Source organism: Elephantulus edwardii, unplaced genomic scaffold (assembly GCF_000299155.1).
Source record: "Elephantulus edwardii isolate Elephantulus edwardi_28Jun2011 unplaced genomic scaffold, EleEdw1.0 scaffold00143, whole genome shotgun sequence".
NCBI lineage: Eukaryota > Metazoa > Chordata > Mammalia > Macroscelidea > Macroscelididae > Elephantulus > Elephantulus edwardii.
Window position 1 is genome coordinate 7566406 of NW_006399893.1, and position 12584 is coordinate 7578989.

The 12584-nt window shown below is 39.8% G+C and overlaps 1 pseudogene; it reads left to right on the forward strand.

Moving 5' to 3' along the window:
* LOC102854456 overlaps window positions 1-12300 on the forward strand; it is a 13409-nt pseudogene extending 1109 nt beyond the window's left edge.
* Window positions 12301-12584: the final 284 nt, after the last annotated feature.

A 12584-nucleotide genomic window follows, 5' to 3' on the forward strand; every position in this document is an offset into this window, starting at 1 on the left:
CTGTTGTTGAGCTTCAATCTTCACTGAGGGCCAGTCATCAACTGTTTAAGTGTTCAATTATCAATAAGCCGAAGTCTGTGGAAGGCCATAATGGCCCTGCTTTAAGTGGTTCGCTACTACCGCAGCTCACCACACTGTCTCTGCCTCTGCCGCCATCTTCACTCTCCTATTTTTTGTAAACAAACTTTTATTTATAACACAACAGAACTCATTTGTTTATTTACGGTCTGTCAATGCTTTTCCACAACAGTTCAGAGATGACAATTGTGTCAGACCCTGTATGACTTGCAAAGCAATAATTATTTACTGTATTGTCTTTTATAGAATACATTTGCCAACCCTTGATGTTTTACAGTGTTCCTCAAGCTGTCACGTTGTCTTCATTTATCACACTGCCAGAAGAATTATCTTCTTAAACTCAAATATAATTGTATCACCTCTGTACTAAAATATTTAATGACCTAGAGAGGGACATCATGCTGGGTAGAGTAGAGGGACAGCACAGGAGGGGAAGACCCTCTATGAGGTGGATTGATTCAGTGACTGGGGTAATCGGGATGGGTGTGTCAGAGGAAATGAGATTGGCACAGGATAGAGCAGGGTTTAGGTCTGCTGTACATAGGGTCACTATGAGTCGCAAACGACTAGACGATACATAACAACAACAACAATCTTCCCATATTGTTTATCAAATAAAATCCAAGGCAGAAGCTTTGTATTCAAAACCTGTCACCATTTTGCATGTCCAGCTTACCTCTACCAACCTGACATACTCATTGTTCCAAGAAATCATAGTACTTGTATTGTCTAGTGACTTTATACCTTTTATAATGTTCTCTGCTCTTCCTATAATATTCTTTTCTCCCTCACTTATCAAAAACTTGCTCATATTTCAAGATGTTCTTAAGCATTCTCCTGACGTTTCCCTGTTTCCTCTAAATCTTTGTCTCAATCAGAACAAAATACTCCCTTATTGGGGCTCCAAGATGATGTTTGTAAACACTTTTGAGGGTTTGAACGTGCCCTGACTTAATCACTGTAATGGATGTGTCTCCTTTGCACTTTCCAAACCATGAGCACTTTGAGATTAAGAACTAAGATTTCTTCTTTTAAATATTTTGTTTCCAATAGATAACACAGCATCAGGCATGGGATCAAGTTTTGCATTTATTTGACATGAAGTAAATACTTTTATTTGGCACATGATGTATATATTCACTCAGTACCAACTTGGAGCTAAAGATGATTGTAGCTATTTTTACAGTATCTCTAATCCTTAAAACTGTCTGATAGTTAGCTGATATTATCCTCATTGTACACATGGAAAAAAAACAGAGACAAAGAGATTAACTGAGCCGCCTAAAGCCACATAGCGGTTAATTGCCTTTGAATCAGTCCCTGACTCAAGGCACCCTCATCCACAAGAGGATCTGTAATAAGCCATAGGGCTTTCTTTAATTCACTATTTTGGTTCCTTCAAAGAAAAATTAATTTTTTGTGCAATCATTCAAATACATTGGGTATCCTTTGTGTACCTTATGTTTTATACATTGACATACCTTGTGTTTTATATCATTAATTATTGTTGATCAATGCTTTTTTTAAAATCAACAATTACAATTTTTTGTCTGCTTAAACAATAAATACACCAGAGTTATTTTTTCAAATGCCACCTTCAGATCAAATGCCCTTAAGGTAGATCTTCTGGTGCATCTAGCTCCCTTAGAAATTGCCCGTTTAGGTTTAAAACCACCAATGCAAAGGAGAGGCCTGTGGCCAGGCATGCTCAACCAGGGCTTGATTAGGTTCATTAGTCACCGAGCAATGCCTTTTTCATCCATACACATTGTGTTTAAGACACTCATTCATATATTTTGTGGTTTCTGTTGTTAATTGCTATTTTTCTCCCCTTTTCCCACTCCTTTCTCTTTTCCCCCTTCCCCTTCTGAGCAATTATGCACATCTTGTTCCTATTTGCTAATAGCAATTGCCGTGTTGTTCTTTTGTCAATTCTTCCCAATTTAATCTTCCCTTGTTGTGATCCTTTACAGAGTTCATTGGCTGTATGTGCTATCTCTGCTTTTCTGATCCTCCCACACCATTAATGACTCTCCTATTGTCACAGTAACAGTCTTTACCATTTTGAAGGAGATTGTCAGGACTTTCTTCTTATAGCAGTTAATGTGTGAATTAAATTCTAGGGCAAATCTGTCAAGGACTGTATTGCCTTCCCATAGTGACCCTCCAAGGCTGCAAATTCTAATGGTTGGAGACTTTCCATTGCTGCCCCTCAGAGAGGTTCATGGATTTGAACCACTAGAGACACGTCGTTAGCAGTGCAACATGCTACAGACTCCGTTTCTAACTTCCCCATGTACAGATGGAAATAGTACTTCCTCCTCTCTTGCCAAAGCAGTCACAGACATGTGGATACAATTTTGCTTTCAAAATTACACTAAAAGCGTAAAAGGTTGCATTTTCTCGTGTTGTATTATTAAATAGGAAATGTTTTATGGATTAATGAAATTGAAGGATGAATAGCTACCAAATCTAGCCATAAAAGGAGGCATTTTGAATCATAAAGAGGATAAAGCATATTTTATTCATCTTGACAGTTGTAGTTTAATTTTAAGTATTTATAGTATTACTTCATAATAAATATGTCGAGTTCATAAAAGCTAGGTAATATGAAACCCAATGATGGAAATTTGCTCAAACTTTAGCCATTAAAGCTAGATGCAAATATTTTTTACCCTAAGAGTTAAGATTTTTACTTAGTAATGATATGAAAATCACCAAAGTCTACTCTAAAGGTGCTACTCTCGCAATTGCTCTCCTTGCAGTTACTGAGACAACTGTACTTGGTTTTGTGGAAATAAATCAAACTAACATACCTTTCTGTTCTGCATAATTTCCACTGAATATGAAAAATGCCAAAATGGAGAACTATGTAGAAAAAAGGATACCAACCTGTGTTTTAGATTTTGTGACCTAGTCAGTTATACATTCTAGGTCAATAATGTTTTCATTCTTAAAAGAAATAGTGGAATCATACAGAAAATGCACTTTTAATATTGTAAATCTTCTTTATGTTTGAAACCAGGGAGAGAGGAATGGGATTTTAAGTGATTTAAATCTTAATAAAGACCACAGATCTGACTCCACCACCAGCTGTGCAGGGAGTTAGTCATGGGGTCAATACCCTGTGACATATTTACAAAAGAAAGCAAAGGAACATAACCTTTGGCTTCCCTGAACTCCGCACTAAAGGATTTGATGTGATTTAGGGAGAGGCAGCAAAAAAGTCGTCACGGAGTTCTGCTCCTGCTTGTATTTATGAGAAGTTGTTAGTCATATGAAGCCGCTGAGACCTCCATACTCCCCATAATTCACATCCTGGAGACCAGAGAGGAGAGGAAACCCCAGAACTTGGGAGAAATCAGTTATGAAAGCACAACACAAATTAAAATAAGAAAAGGCGCCATGAGATCACAGTGTTGCTCTGCTGAGGAGAGGAAGACATAGAGGAGAGGTGATGGGGGGGGGGGGGTCTTCCTTAATCTCTCCTTTGAGAGATTTATTTTTTTGCTCGCATGTACCTTGGAATGTCCGAACAAAAGCTTTCCACCAACACCTTATGAGAACACGAAGAAGTTTTCTTGATATTTCATCATTGATTTAAGGCGATTTTCATTTCAGGCCACAGAGGATGCAGCCAAAATGAGCTTTTTTATTATCACAGGAGATGTGATGGATTTCCTCTACCCACAATGGGGCCTTAATATGGCAGAGCATAAGGCAAACCCTCAGAGGTTAACCACATGTTGGTAGGTGCCACTGAAGCTTCCTCTGATTCAGAAGGACCAGCCTACAACCCACATTGCCTGGTCTTGCACTACACTCTAATTCCGTGGAACCCCACCCGTGACCTCAACAGTATTGCCAAATTTTTCTTTGTACTCTGTCGTGACTAGAAAGTTCCAATGGAACTTGTCCATCTTAGGTGACCCTGTTGGTATTTCAAACACTGGTGCTTCCAAAACTACAGCAACTCATAAGCCACCACAGAATGGAAAAGTTAAACCTTGAATTTGAGGTAGAACAAAGTCCTACTCCTGCTTTGAGACCAATTGAATCACCACCTTCTGCAAACTCTTCCAAAGTCCACCTGCCCTTATTCCTGCCTGGCTTAGTACCTCCACTGGGGATCTTTTACTCCCCTGACATCTATCTTTCTCTGTCGCTGTTTCAGGAGAGAAACAATCTATTTAATATTGGTATTAACAGGATGTGATCTGCTCTGGGCCAGAAATCCTGTTAAGCACATTTCCCCTTTTCAATAATCAGCCCAAAGGCATGACACAAAGTTTGAACTCAAGAAATCTCTATTGAACTTAAAATTATTTATTCCAATTTATGTCTTCTCTACTTTATCAGGTTCTCTGCTCTACTAGTGTGGATAAGATATTTATCTGATCAAATGGATACCTCCCAACTTCAGTACATAACGTGACTGTTTAAATATTTCCTGAATAGGAAATTAATACATTATGACTTCAGTTTTCCACTGCAAATCATAATGTGTAGCAGAAATGAAAACATACAAATTGATCTGTGAAAGAGTTTCTATCTTAATTACAATGAAATGTGTGTGTGTGTGTGTGTGTGTGTGTGTGAACCTGGAGAAAGGATGAAAGTCACACAAGTGTTGAGGAGTTCTGTTCATAGCGCCGCTATGAGTCACCTACGACTCGGCGGCACTTAACAACAACAACAACAATATAAATATACAAATATATATACACATATATACATACTTTCCCATAATTCATTCATTTACTCACTCAGACATTCAACAAGCATTTACTGAGCATCTATTCTGGGCCAAATGAGCCTCTGACAGAGTGTAAAGGAACCAAAGATGAAAACAGACTCATCCTCCAGATTTCAAGATCGAACAGCGCCAGCAGTCAAGAAATCAAAAGGCAAATTGCATTAGGTAGATCTGCTGTCAGGAACCTTTCCAGAGTACTGAGAAGCAGTGATGTCAGTCTTGAGACTAAGCACATGGTCTTCACAATTACATGCATCAGAGAGCTAGACAATGACTAAGGATGACAGAAGAAGAATCAATGCCTTAAGATTGTGGTGATGGAGAAGAGTCTTGAACATACCATGATCCACCAAGAAAACAAATAGAGCAGTCTTGGAGAAGGTAAAACCAAGTTTCACCTTGGAGGCTAGGATTTTGAAGCTCTGTCTCACATATTTTGGTCATGTGGCTAGGAGGGAGCAATCCTTGGAGGAGGACATCATTCTTGGAAAGGTGGAGGGACAGCACAGGAGAGGAAGACCCTGAATGAGATGGGTTGGTACAGTGACTAGGGTAATGGGGGTAGATGTGTTGGGCTCAGGACAGAGCAGACTTCAGAACTATTGGACATAGGGTCACTAGGAGTCTCAAGCCACTTGATTGCACATAACAACAACAGCAACAACAACAATGGGAAAGTAGAAGTCCTGCATGGTACAAATAGTTAAATCATTTAGTGGTTCTTGAAAAGAAAAGGTTAGAGCTTTGAGTCCATTCCAAAGAATCTCAGAAGAAGAAAAGCATGACATTATGTTAAATGAACTAACTCAGTCCATAAGGACAAATAGCGTGTAAGACCATTTTTGTAGAACTAGAAAGAGAACTAGTAAAACCTGTATGGGGATCCAAGGGGGAGCAGAAGGAAAAGGATGGTGGGGGAGGGGTATAATCATAGGGTAACACAATTTGATGGGTTGGGGGGAGGGATGGCTAAAGGATATGGGAAAAATCTGGTGTGAAAAACAGTATATATTAACTTTGTAAACAAACTGATATAAAATTGAAAGCTTATTTTTTTATTAAAAAAGAAAAGCACCGGAGTATTTTTTTAAAACCTCAGTCACTGAAAAATCTTATACAATTATTTCTACCCTGATACACATGGTATTATTGTGGGTCAGAAATGACTCAATGGAAACTGGTGCTGATGACTGGAAACTGGAAACAATTAAAGTTATAACAATTAAATTAGAAATGTCTCCAATCATGTGAAGTGCTATATTATCAGCACATACAGGGTGCAAATAAAGTAACAGTTGTAATACACTTTGGAAATATAATTCAGTTTCTGGATGAGCAGGACCATAAGAGTGCGCGTGCCTGTGCCTGTGCCTGTGCCTATGGGAAGTGATGACTTTGACTGAGAATGTTGTTGCCACTGGACCTGGCATAAACTGGAATCAAGGCCTCAAACTAGTTGAAATCTACTTGACCTCCTACTGACAAGTCACTTTTCTTCTGTAGAAACATTGAATTGTTGTTGAGGAGAATCAAGTAAGAACTGACGCATAGCTGACGCTCCAGCAGGTTTTCAGAGGCAGTTAATCACACAGGAACAGATTGCCCATACTTTTCTCAAAGAGGAACTTGTGGATTCAAACCATGTGCCTTTGGTATTGAAATGCAGTTTCTTACCACTAGGACACCAGAGCTTTATACTGAGTTACACTGTATATTTTAACAAGATCCTCAAGTGAGTCAAATATATTGTCAGGAGATTCTTAGAATAGGAATTACCTGAGGATTTATTAAAATGTAGGTTCTGATTCAATATATGTGGAGTTGTTGTTGTTGTTGTTCTTGTGTGCCGTCTAGTCACTTGAGACTCATAGTGACCCTATGTACAAGAGCCCCAAACACCGCTCCATCCAGTGCCAACCTCATTATTTCTGAAACACCTACTCCCACTACCCCAGTCACTGAATCAATCCATCTTATAGAGGGTCTTCCTCTCTTGTGCTGTCCGTTCACTCTCCCAAACATGATGTCCCTCTCCAAGGACCAGTCCCTCCTTGCAACATGCCCAAAATATGTCAGATGACATGTCAGAATCCTTAACTCCAAGGAGCAGCCTGGTTTCATGCTCTCTAGGAAAACCTGTTTGTTCTCCTAGCTGTCTACAGTATATTCAAAGGCAACAATTCTCATTCTATCATCCCTCGTCACTGCCCAGTTCTCCAATGCATATCACACAATTGTGAAAATTATAGCCCAGATCAGGTGCACCTTAGTTCCAGCCTGACATCCTTGCTGTTCAGTGCTCTGGAGAGGTCCCTGACAGCTAACTTTCTCAATGCAATTCATCTCTTGATTTCCTGGCTGCTGGTACCAAGAGTGTTGACTGTAGAGTAGAGGAGAAAAATTCCTACCAAATTCTCAGCAGGTTGCCAACCCAAAACTAACTGGTTTGTTGGCTTATCTGTGAAGCTGCTGCTGGGGTAGAAGTGAATGATTGCAGAACTTTCTATTCATCAAAAGGCAAAGCAATGTGGACGAGGGCTTCTCAGCCTGTCCTTAACATACCTGTCACACACTTGAGGGATCTGCTAAAAGTTCAGGTTCTCATTTTGTAGGATTGAGAAGAGAACTTAAGAGAATGCATTTCTAATAAGTTCTCTGTTGACACTAATGGTGCAGGTCCCTGGACCACACTTTGGTAGAAGAATAAAGCAACACTGGCTTTCCAAGGCCAACAGCCTCCTTGTCAAATTCCAATGCAAACATTTACTACCTGTGTAACTAACTACCTGTACAACTTTTTGTCAACTACTTATTCTCCCCAGTCCTCAGTTACAGGCTTGTAACTTGTAGAAGAGTCTAGTAAGGTAAGGAGAGGATTACAAGAGAGTATCTGAAAACAGTAGTTGGTAATGGCTAGCTGTTAATTCCATTCCATTGTTTCCTCCAATGTGTTAGGAGCAAGGAAAACAAATGAAAATCCATCCTTACTAAAAGAGATGCTCATTTATTATTATTTTGTTTTGTTTTGGTAGCCAAATATGCAACAAATTGTTTGCCTTTTCCACATCCTTCACATGTATAAGTCAATGGTGTTGCCTATTACCGTGGAGTCAGTTATGATTCTTAGTGACCTCTACAGGACAGAGTAGAGCTTGTTCATAGTGACCCTTTAGGACAGAGTAGAATTGTCTCCAAGATGATTCTCCATGAGGAAGCAGAATGCCACATCATTCTTCCGGAGAATGTCAAGTGGGTGTGAGCTGCTGACTGATTAATAGCTAAGTGTTTAATCACTGCACCACCAGGACTCCTTTTGTTTATCATAGTGTTCAATTCCATAACTGAATTTCCCCATTGCCCTTAACAGAAACTCAGTGCCCCATAACCATCAGTCCCTCTCCACTCTCCTTCTCATGCCTGCCACCACGAGTAAACTGCGGTGTCTACATGAGCGTCTAACTTAGGTATTATTTCATTTAAAAGGAATGATATGGGGCTTGACCTATTTACTTTGGGTCACCATTCTCAGTTTTTCTTCCTCATGCATCTTTGTCCATTTGAGATTTCTTTGCTATTCCCAGCACCTCTCGATTTAATATCAAATGCTGTTCATGAACTAGATGGCTTGTTTATCTGGGTTATTAATGAAGTTGTTAAGTGGGGGTGCAGAGGGAAGCCAGGAGCAGCGTGCTCTCAGCCCCTCCATAAATCACCACCCTGAGCTGAGAGGGCATCTGCCACTTGTCAGTTGCTATCAGCCCACTCATCTCCAATGAATGTGAATGAATTTCGTGATTAAAGTTTCATGAAATGCCACATCAAACAATATCTAAGCCTTCAGGTCTAAACACTGTTGCAGCACTTGCTTTTGTTTCCTTGTTCTGCAGTTTTATCACAAGAAAGCATGCAGGAGCACCTTGCAGGATGGGGGCTAGACACAGCACTTCTGATGCCCTAGAAAACCATTATCTTCTTGGTGTTGAGAAGCTTGCTTTCTGTTGGAGCTAGCCACCTGAAGGGTGACCAGCTGGCTCTGTGTCTAACGCACGCCTGGTCCCTCTGTAAGAAATATGGCTCCTGTCCAGCTTATAACTTGCCTGTGGCTTCCAGTCACCTGCATATTCATGCTGCTGAACCCAGTTGGCATTGCTCCTGTCTCCTCTCATGCACAGTCTCCTAAGTATATGACCCTTGCCTCCAGATCCACAACCACAAATCTGCTGTGTTCTGATCAGCATGAATTCTCATGTTACACAGTGGGAGGGGAGGGGGCGGTGGGGAGGGCGAGTAAATCTATTTCATTTTTTAAATGGCAGTAGAACTTTTCCTGCCTAGACTCTGTAAGATCTTCCATTTAAAAAAATAAAAAACAAAATACCTACATGCCAACATAATCAAATGAGTATTTCTTGATCTTACTGAATAATTCAGTATCAAGTGATTGAACAGAATGATCTCACATGTTGGCTGACAGGATCCTATAGAAAAGATCAACAAGAGTTCAGAGTACACACATCAAGAGTGATCTGTATGTATTGGCATCTTTATAGATCATTTTGTGAAAGAAATCCATCAATTCTCCGAGAAAGGAGCATTTGCGTAGTTGGTATAGGCTTTCTGTAAGAAGTGGCCTGATAGGAGAAGAATCAGATAATCAGATTTAAGCAGAGCTGGACTTTAAACACTTGGTAAGACCATTGGCACACATTTCATTTGATTTCATGAGCCAAGGATGTCAAGATAAAAAATATATTCTACCTTTTGTTTAAGCTTTCTTTTTTTCTCTCATGCTTAAATGAAAATTAGGTACAGCATTGTATTTCTATTAAAATGTGACCAATACTTGTGACAAAAACATCTACTCATGTGCTTTTTTTGTACCTCCTGCCATACACATTCTCTAACAACCTCCCTCAACTCTCTCTCACTCTCACTCTCTCTCTTGCTCTCGCTCTCAAGTTTCTCTCCTGTTATATCATCATCTATAGCTACACTAATAGACAACTAACTACTGAAAAGCAGGCAGTTCAGATCCGCCAGCTGCTTAGTGGGAAAGATGAACGTTCTCCAGTTCAATTTCCTGCCTCTGAAAATCCAAGGAGTGTCAGCTACGAGTCAGCTCTGACTTAAGAGTAAATAAAAATAACAATACACTGTAAAATGTTACCGTTCTTTCCAAGTATGCTTTTCCCTATTATGTTCCTTCAAATGTTCTGAAGTCTGTTTGTTTAGGGGCAAACACAATTAATTTCTCCAACTCACACCGTGTGGTTGTTTCAGGTCGGCTACAATTCAGCAATACTATGAATAACAGATCTATGCCAGCCTGGTTCTTACCTGCCCCATCTCATGCTCTGTGCCACACTCAAGACCATGTGCATCAACTATGTTTCTCCTTCTTGTTGAGGATCTTCTCTCTTTCACTGTCCTTCCCAAGCACAATGCCCATCTCCAGGATATTGTTTCTTTGAAAATTCACACAATGTAAGCAAGACAAGTTTTCACCATCCATCCTTGACTCTAAGGAACATTCTGTTTGCATTCCCTTCAAGACAAATTTATCTGTTCTTCCGGCCCTCCATGGAATATTCAATATTCTTCTCCAACACAACAATTCAAAGCCATCAATTGTTCTTTGGTCTTCTTTATTTACTCTGCAACTTTCCGATGCATAGGAAGCAATTGGGGGGGGGGAACATTGCTTGGGCCAAGTACACCTTAGTCTTTAAACTGACATTTTTGCTCTTTAGAACTTTGGAGAGATCTGGAACAGATTAATTTTTTTCTTTTATAAAATTTTATTTATTTATTTGTTTGCTTGTTTATTTTAATGATATTAGTTTATTTACAAAATTCAAATACATTGTTTTCCAGAACAGATTCTTCCAATTTCCCTCACCCCACTGAACAGATTATTTTTAAATGTTCTTTTAAAGATTATTTGAAAACAGCTTGAATTTCTAGAAATTCAAGCTGGATTTAGAAGAGGTTATGAGACAAGGGATGATATCACTGCTAATATCACATGGATCTTGCTTGAAAGCTAAGAATACTAAAAAGACATTTGTTTGTGTTTCATAGATAAGGCAAAGACATTGGACTGTGAGTACAATAACAAATTATAGCCACGGTGGTGAGAAGGAAACCAGAGGCAGCTTGGTTCCTCTGCGGATGCTGGACATGTAGGTTCTGCACTGGCTGGTTGCAGACTGGCTTGGTGAGGACGGTTTAATTTTGGAATGGTGTTTGGAGTAATTGCCATATTTAGCTCTTTTTTCCTTCTGTTGTAGGCTTTGCACAAATGGTAGCCAACTCTCCCTCTTCTTCCTCCTCCTCAATTCACCATGAAGAGGTGCCACAAGTTGTGGTTCTTGGTATAAATTCACCTGTCAACCAGCTGACCTATTCTTGGCTGCATTCCTCTTCAGTGGTAGTGTACATAAACGTTGTAGCAGACATTAGGGAATTAAGTTTGTTTAATGACATTTTTCTCTTCATTATTTATTCACCATTTATTTGTTACTTATATCACCAGTCCAGCAGCTAAGGATCTTTTGTTCAGGAATCTGACATCATTTTGTCCTCGCACTCTTGAATATTTTAGCCCTTGTTCTTCTCCCAGTAATTCTCTTGCCATTTTACTCCACTGGAGTTGGAATGCTTACCACAGAAGTTCCTGAAGACTCAGCTGCCGTTGGACCCAGAGGCCTTTTTTGTGGGGAACCTGTCACCCATCTACAGGACTGTCCCCTTAATAATGTTTGGAACTGGAATGAATGTCTAGATGCCATCACACATGAGCCCCAGACTGGTTACTATATAAGTGTATCAACTTTACAGCAGTTAAGGTTCCCAGTCAGAGCATACAAATGGCTGGATGGTTACACAGGCAGCTTAACAATTACAGCCTCATGGATGCATACTTTTCTTACAGAAATAATCTTAATAAGTTTTTGCATACATGCCTGCCTGCCCAAAAAGCAGTTTAAGTTACTCAAGTTTATAGCACTAGAAAAGATTGTAAAAAAGACTCAAGTTCAAATTTCTGTCTAATACCTTGGTTGGAAGCTTACACTTGGTTCATCAAAGTGAAACACCCATCTCATATGGATACATTGCATGTGGGACGTCCATTATACCTCGCCTACACACTGAGTATCACCACTTTCATCCCACTTTCAATTTTCTAAGCATAAATCTGCCTGTCATTGTGAAGACATTTGCCAAGTGCCTGATTTCATTCTCAGGCTCTCTGGCTATTGTTAAAATGCAGTGCCCTGGTTTACTTTGGACCGACAGTGGATTTTTAGCTCTTTCCTGGAGGCCACCTTGACCTCAGGGATTGGAGATCAGGGATTGGAGACAATGATGTCAAAGATCTGATGGGATTTTTCATCCTGCCTGGAGTCAGTGTGCATTCGGCTGCCTGCATGACCCTGGGATTTTGGATGGTAACAGCTCAGTAATATTTGCACGCTTCCCACCAATTCTGTGTACAGCTGTGTGGTAGTATTCCTGACCATTGAGAACCTGACTTGGTGTGAAAAATAGTGTTTCTTTAAAATGGCATCTTAGACAACAACAGGAGCCAACTCCTGTCTCTAGAATACCCAAATCTGGGGGAGGGAAAAAACAAAAGAAATGCAGTATAAGCACTTAACAGCATCCTAGCTTTCAAGTCTGAGTGTACACATTCCCAATGCTCTAGGACACTTCCTAAGCAACTGAAAATTCAGATAATACCATTTCA